Genomic DNA, 7,500 nt, shown 5'->3' on the forward strand with positions numbered 1-7,500 from the left:
CACTGGGTTACTAAGTGAGCTGCTGAACATTTTACAGCTCAATATAACGGGTTCACCCTTTGGGGCTTCTGGCGGGGGTAATGAAGGCAGGGCAGGAAGTGAGTAGAAAGCTTACCTATTTCTCCAAGCTGCTGAAAAGCTTGTTGGTGAAGAATTACTTGTCAGTGAAGAGACTATTGTTGAGGTGAGGTGCCCTGTGTTATGGAACCTCCAGCACGGCTACACCAACCTGCAAATATGTGTCCACTCTCAAAGTCTTGTACCGGGAAAGACGACATGGGATAATATATTATGAAATCTCTCTCTCTATCAAGGGCTGTATAATTAAGATAATTAATTGATTCTCTCTCATATTTGTTTTTTTACATACTTTTCTTCCTCTACCTCCCTCTCTCTCTCTCTCTCTCCCCCTCATAACTCTATACATACAGCCAGGCCTATACTTTGAGGCAGTGCCAACCACTGCACCACGAAGCCACCCCCCCAAAAAAACTATATGGAACTCAATATTCCATTAATTTCATAAAATATGTCCTTTCTGTTGAATATTGATATCTGAAACAGTTGGCAACATTAGCACAAGAGAACTCACTAAACTCAGTACATGTATTTTCCACCAGTTGGTCAGTCACAGTCAGTGCCTCAACAGTTTGCTTTTGTGAGATTACCAGCTCAGTGGCATCTACGTGTATGCTTGTTAGAATCCTATGTTGCTTTTGCTTTACCAGAGACATACAAAGTGAGATTCAAAGGGTTAACCTGAAAAGGGTTTTCTGCAGCTGATCAGCTGGCAGACCAAAAGCTTACTAACCTATCTTTTTAAAATTCCCTCAGTGTTGGAGGAAAGGCAAGAGCAGGACTTTAGCAAGTACAATAACTTTATATCGAGAGTTCAAAACTTTAAATAGTGAGTTCAAGGATTAATTCATATCAATTGTCAAAGCCTACTTATAAATTTATAATAATGTAGGATTCTTGCTTGTTGTTTTGTGGTATATGAAGAGAATAAATGAATCATTGCAAAGTAATACGTTGTTTCCCTTTACCATATTGGGAGCACACCATTTAACCCATGGAATAATTTTACTAAAAAAATAAAAAAAAAAAAAAAAAAAAAATCATGATTTTGTTTGGTAATAACAATCATGATTTTTTTAAGTAAAAAATCAAAAGATTCAATCATCTGATTAAATCAATTTGATTTAATCATTGCCAACCTGCTTAGGCGATTATTTCTTTAGTGACAAATTTTGCTATTATCCAGAAAGCTACATATTCAAGGCACTGTACAGGGGATCCTCAGCTATGATGACCTCCACCTATGACTATTTCAAGGTTATGACACAACCCACAAATTAAGTTTGGAAAGTTTGGTTTTGTGGGCAGCACACATCTGTGGTCATATGCCGGAGAGAGAGACAGGAGGGAAGGAATTATAGAAGGGAACAGACCCCAGGAGACAGGACACAACCCCTGATTAATACCTGGTACACTGCTGGGTGGACAGGGGCTATGTAGGTATCGGAAAAGCCGCCCAAATTTTCCACACTCCGCCTGGGAATCGAACCAGGCTCTCTCGGTTGTGACCCAGTGTGCTAACCACTGCTACCACAAAGCCCCCTGCAAATATGTGTCCACTGTCAAAGTCTTGTATTGGGAAAGACAGCACTGGATAAGATATTCTATAGTCTCTCTATCAAGGACTGTAAATTAACCCTTTGGTTGCTAAATACTTGCAGGAGGACTAGCGTAACTGCATGGTGCTAAACCCTCCCTGCGAGTTCCAGGGCCCAAATTTACAATTAATCTTAATCTTTAACTTAAAAGTTCCACTGAATCTCAAGTTTAACTTATAGCTGAGCTTAAATGAAAAATAAGTTCAACTTCACACTCAGCAGCTGATCCAGTTTGAAAATTTGTCCTGGCAAAAGATGTATTTTTAAATTGCAGAATTGCGACACTTCAGTGATTGAATATAGTAATACTACTTTATCAATGTTATATGATGATATACTTCAGAAATATGGGCATAATAAGGTAGTATTTATAAAATAAAGGTTACGTTTATCATCCGCGCAGGTGATATTCTTTTTTTTCTCTTGAATGTAAACACGGACCGCGTTCCTGTTCGTCTTCCTCATTCTTGCATCACCCGCCTCTGACGAGGTAATCATGGAAAATATTGCGCTTTCACTTCTCCCAAGAGGAAAAGGGGAGTGAAAGAGACTGCCACACTCTACACACATATATAATACATGATGATTATATGTTGAGTTTATATATGGCTGAAAGGTTGTTATATTCAATAGCGACATTTGAAATTTAGCAGCATGACGATCTCGGACACAACAGAAGGCGCTGTTTGGCTTCAACCGTAGTGGAGTTTCTTTATGTGCACCATGTAATTCTGCATGTTTTCATATGGCCATAATACGCAGTGATTATGTTGAGTTTATAAAAGCTGAAAGCTTGTTATATTCAATAGCGACATTTGAAATTTAGCTGCTGTGGCGATCTCGGATACGGTGCGAGGTGTTGTTTTAACCTGGCCGTAGTGAGATTTCTTTATGTGCACCATTTAATTCTGCATGTTTTCATATATAATACATGATGATTATGTTGAGTTTATGGCTGAAAAGCTTGTTATGTTCAATAGCGACATTTTGAAATTTAGCGCGGCAATCTCCGGACACAGCAGAGGGGCTGTTTTGGCCCGGCTGTATTGAGTTTCTTTATGTGCACCATGTAATTCTGCATGTTTTCACCTATATAATACCATGATGAGTATGTTGAGTTTATGGCTGGCTTGTTATATTCAATAGCGACATTTGAAATTTGGCACACATGGCAACGATCCTGGGATCACGGTGCGAGGAATGTTTATTTTAGCCTGGCCGTAGTGAGGATTTCTTTATGTGCACCATTTAATTCTGCATGTTTCATATATAATACATGATGATTATGTTGAGTTTATGGCTGAAAGCTTGTTATATTCAATAGCGACATTTGAAATTTAAGCGGCGGCAATCTCGGACACAACAGGGGCGCTTCTGTTTTGGCCCAACCGTAGTGAGTTTCTTTATGTGCACCATGTAATTCTGCATGTTTTCATATATAATACATGATGATTATGTTGAGTTTATGGCTGAAAAGCTTGTTATATTCAATATGCGACATTTGAAATTTGGCTGCCTTGACGATCTCACCGGATACTGATTGCGGAGTGTTGTTTTTGGCCTAGCCGTAGTAAGGATTTCTTTATATTGCACCATTTAATTCTGCATGTTTTCATATATAATACATGATGGATTATGGTAATTTTATGGCTGGCTTGTTATATTCAATAGCGACATTTTGAAATTTAGCGCTGTGGCGATCTCGGTTTACAACAGAGGCGCTGTTTTATGGCCAGCCGTGAGTAGTTTCTTTATGTGCCTGTGTAATTCTGCATGTTTTTCATATATAATACATGATGATTATGTTGAGTTTATGGCTGAAAGCTTGTTATATTCAATAGCGACATTTGAAATTTAGCTTTTGCGGCGATCCTCGGATCACGGTCACGAGGAGTGTTGTTTTAGCCTGGCGTGAAGTGAGTTTCTTTATGTGCACCATTTGAATTCTGCATGTTTTCATATATAAAAATGAGTGATTATGCTGAGTTTATGTTTTGAAGGCTTGTTATATTCAGCTAGCTACATTTGAAACTTGAGAGAGAGCGTGGCGATCTCGGATACAGCGCAGGGCACTATTTTAACCCAACCGTAGTGAATTTCTTTATGTGCACCTTGTAATTCATGTTTCACATATAATACATGATGATTACTGTTGAGTTTGTGGTACAAACCTTGTTATATTCAATAGCGACATTTGAAGTTGTAGCGCGAATGGCGATCTGAGATACGGTGCGGGGTGTTGTTTTGGCTGGCCGTGAAGCGTGAGTTCTTTATGTGTTACCATTAATTCATGCATGTTTTCATACTTATATAATACATGATGATTATGCTGAGTTTATGGCTGAAAGCTTGTTATATTCAATAGCGACATTTGAAATTTGGTGTAGCATTGGCGATCTCGAATACGACCGCGGGCGCTGTTTGGCCCGACCGTAGTGGTTTAACTATGTGCACCATTTTAATTCTGCATGTTTTCATATATAATACATGATGATTATGTTGAGGTTATGGCTGAAAGCTTGTTATATTCCAATAAGCGACATTTTAAGAATTTAAGCGGCGAGAGATCTCGGACTTGCAACAGAGGCGCTGTTTTGGCCAACCGTAGTGAGTTTCTTTATGCTGCACCATGTAATTCTGCATCTTTTCATATATAATACATGATGATTATATGTGGAGTTTATGGCTGAAGCTTTGTTATATTCAATAGCGACATTTTAAATTTAAGCGGCGCGGCGATCTGGGACACAGCGAGAGGCGCTGTTTTGGCCAGCCGTGGCATTAGGGTTTCCTTTATGTACCATCGCCAATTCTGCATGTTTTCATATATAATACATGGTGATTATGTTGAGTTTAAAGGCTGAAAGCTTTGTTATGATTCAATAGCGACATTTGAAATTTAGCGCGCGTGGCGATCCTAGGATTACAGTGCGGGGTGTTGTTTGACTGGCCATGGTAGGTTTCTTTATATGCACCATTTAAATTCTGCATGTTTCATATATAAAATGATGGTGCATGCTGAGTTTATGGCTGAAAGCTTATTATATTCAATAGCGACATTTGAAATTTAGGCGTGATATAGCGATCTCGAGATCTGGCGCCAGGGTGTTGAAGCCAGGTTTTTCATTATCAGTTATCGGTTATCGGAATAAGGTTTCTGTTATCGTGCCCTGCTACATGGCAGAACGCTGTCTTTCTCCTCAGTCTGAAGCTAGCCAGCACTGACAGGTGGAACGTTTCTCTGGAATACACACACACTGCATTTGAAGCCCTACTATGGCATTTTAAGCATCCTTCCACCTCGTCAGTGACATAAGAACATAGGAGTCTGCAAGAGGCCGGCGTGAACCTGCAGGGCAGCTCCTCTGAAACCTTAGCTCCCGTGTATCTAACCTACACTACCAATATCGCATCCGCGACGCATCAACAAAGTGATGGTGGTGAGTGTGAGGACGTGTTTTGTTGTGTCAGTGACTTACAAATGTAATGCTTCAGCAATTCTTTCGTTAGAAAACTTTAACTTAACCAGTGTGGTAGCGGGGATCATGTTTCCTTAATGGTCCCTCAGCAGAAAAAATGAGAGAAAAATCACCCCTCACAAACCATTTCATATTATATATATCAAAGCATTTGTGATCAGTTTGTGTGTGTTACTCTACTCTCTGTCAAAGGCTGTAAAATAAGGCAAAATGAAAGTAGAAGAAATATATATCTACCCTTGCAGGTGAAAATATAGCCTATTAGCTTTTGGAGACCAAACCATGTAGTGAGCCTCCTCCTCCCTCCCTGCTGGCTAAACTTCCTTTTTAATATGTATTTCCACACATGGTGCAGCCAATATTAGGAGTCTTTTTCACACCAATATTTACTGTATAATGATGACTTGACTCCTGCATTAGCACTGCCGGTGCAAGTGGAGTTAGGGGCTTAAGGAACTTTGATGCCAGGATTGGGAGGTGACATTCCTGGTTCAACTTATACTGAAATCAGGTTGTAACATGTCTGCATTGAAGTCCCTTGTACAATAAGAAATATTACTTTCCTCTCTGTCAAGGGCTGAATAAATAAATCAAATTAATCTAACTATATTATAAAGCAAAACCAATTTTGCATGCATAATATGTATCCAATTATGTAATAGTAAGCACTTTGGCTGAAACATATATCATGCATCTATGCTAACCCTGCAGGGATCATGTTTCTTACCAGTAGCAATGACAGGCCAAATTTTATCTGAAGCTTTACCGTGTAGCAACAATGGAACAATTGTGGCTTTACCGTGTAGCAACAATGGGACAAATTTATTGAAAGCTTTACCGTCGCTGGCAACGTGACAGGCCAAATTTATTGGCTTTACCGTCCTGGCAACATGTGAGGCCAAATTTGTGGCTTTACCGTGCTTGGCAACAACAGGCCAAATTTGTGCCACATGATTTAAACCCCCCCCAAAATAGATGATGTGTAAACTGATCTGAAATGCTTTGATATGTATTATGAAATGGTTTTGTGTGAGGGGTGATTTTTTTCTCATTTTTCTCGCTTGAGGACCATTAAGAAACACTTATGATCACTGCTACAACCACTGGGTTAAGGCCTTTCCCTCTAAGCAAGGGATGTACTGAACATTTACAACCACAATGAGTTTACTAAGTGAGCTGCTGAACATTTTGCAGCTCAATATATAACAGAGTTCACCCTTTGGGGGCTTCTGGCAGGAGTAATGAAGGCAGGGCAGGAAGTGGAGTAGAAAGCTTACCTATTTCTCCAGAAAGCTGCTGAGAAAAGCTTGTTGGTGAAGAATTACTTGTCAGTGAAGAGACTGTTGTTGAGGTGAGGAGTGCCCTGTGTTATGGCACCTCCAGCACTGCTTCCTAACCTGCTGGAAAATGTGTCCTCTCAAAGTCTTGTACCGGGAAAGACAGCATGGGATAATATATTATGAAATCTCTCTCTATCAGGGCACCAGCGTATAATTAAGATGAATTTAATTGATACTCTCTCTCTCATATTTGTTTTACATACTTTCTTCCTCTACCCACTCCCTCTCTCTCTCTCTCTCTCCCCCCTCATAACTCTGCCACATACAGCCAGGCCCCTATGCTGAGGCAGTGCCAACCACTGCACCACAGAAGCCACCCCCAAAAAGCTATATGGAATTTCAATATTCCCACACATTAATTTCATAAAAATATGTCCTTTCTGTTGAATATTGATATCTGAAACAGTTGGCAACATTAGCACAAGAGAACTCACTAAACTCAGTACATAGCATTTTCCACCAGTTGGTCAGTCACAGTCAATTATGCCTCGGCAGTTGGTTGCTGTGAGATTACCAGCTCAGTGGCATCCGTACCATGTATGTCTTGTTAAGTCCTGTTTAACATTGCTTTTTGCTTTAACACCAGAGACATACAAAGTGAGATTCAAAGTTTGGTTAACCTGAAAAAGGGTTTTTCCTGCAGCTGATCAGCTGGCAGATGAAAGCTTACTAACCTATCTTTTAAAATTCCCTCAGTGTTGGAGGAAAGGCAAGAGCAGGACTTTGCAAGTACAATAACTTTATATCGAGTTCAAAACTTTAAATAGTGAGTTCAAGGATTAATTCATATCAATTGTCAAAGCCTACTTATAAATTTATAATAATGTAGGATTCTTCTTGTTGTTTATGTATATATACCTTTAAGAGAATAAATGAATCTTTTCACATGAATAGGTTGTGTTTCTTTACCATCTTTGGAGCACACTATTTAACTGATGTAATACTTTTCATAAAAAATCAAATAAAAAAAAATCATGATTTTGTTTGGTAATAACAATCTGATTT

General features: G+C 39.3%; 1 long non-coding RNA gene across 2 annotated transcripts in view; it reads right to left on the reverse strand.

Annotated features, from left to right (window-relative positions):
* Positions 1–210: 210 nt before the first annotated feature.
* The window catches only part of LOC126989709 (uncharacterized), a 21,823-nt gene continuing 14,533 nt past the window's right edge, over positions 211–7,500 (reverse strand). For both annotated transcript variants that reach the window (XR_007743626.1, XR_007743627.1), the window contains exon 4: positions 211–229. This is a non-coding gene — a long non-coding RNA (uncharacterized LOC126989709). The remainder of the gene's footprint in view (positions 230–7,500) is intronic.

This window comes from Eriocheir sinensis, unplaced genomic scaffold (assembly GCF_024679095.1).
Source record: "Eriocheir sinensis breed Jianghai 21 unplaced genomic scaffold, ASM2467909v1 Scaffold1270, whole genome shotgun sequence".
Classification (NCBI taxonomy): domain Eukaryota; kingdom Metazoa; phylum Arthropoda; class Malacostraca; order Decapoda; family Varunidae; genus Eriocheir; species Eriocheir sinensis.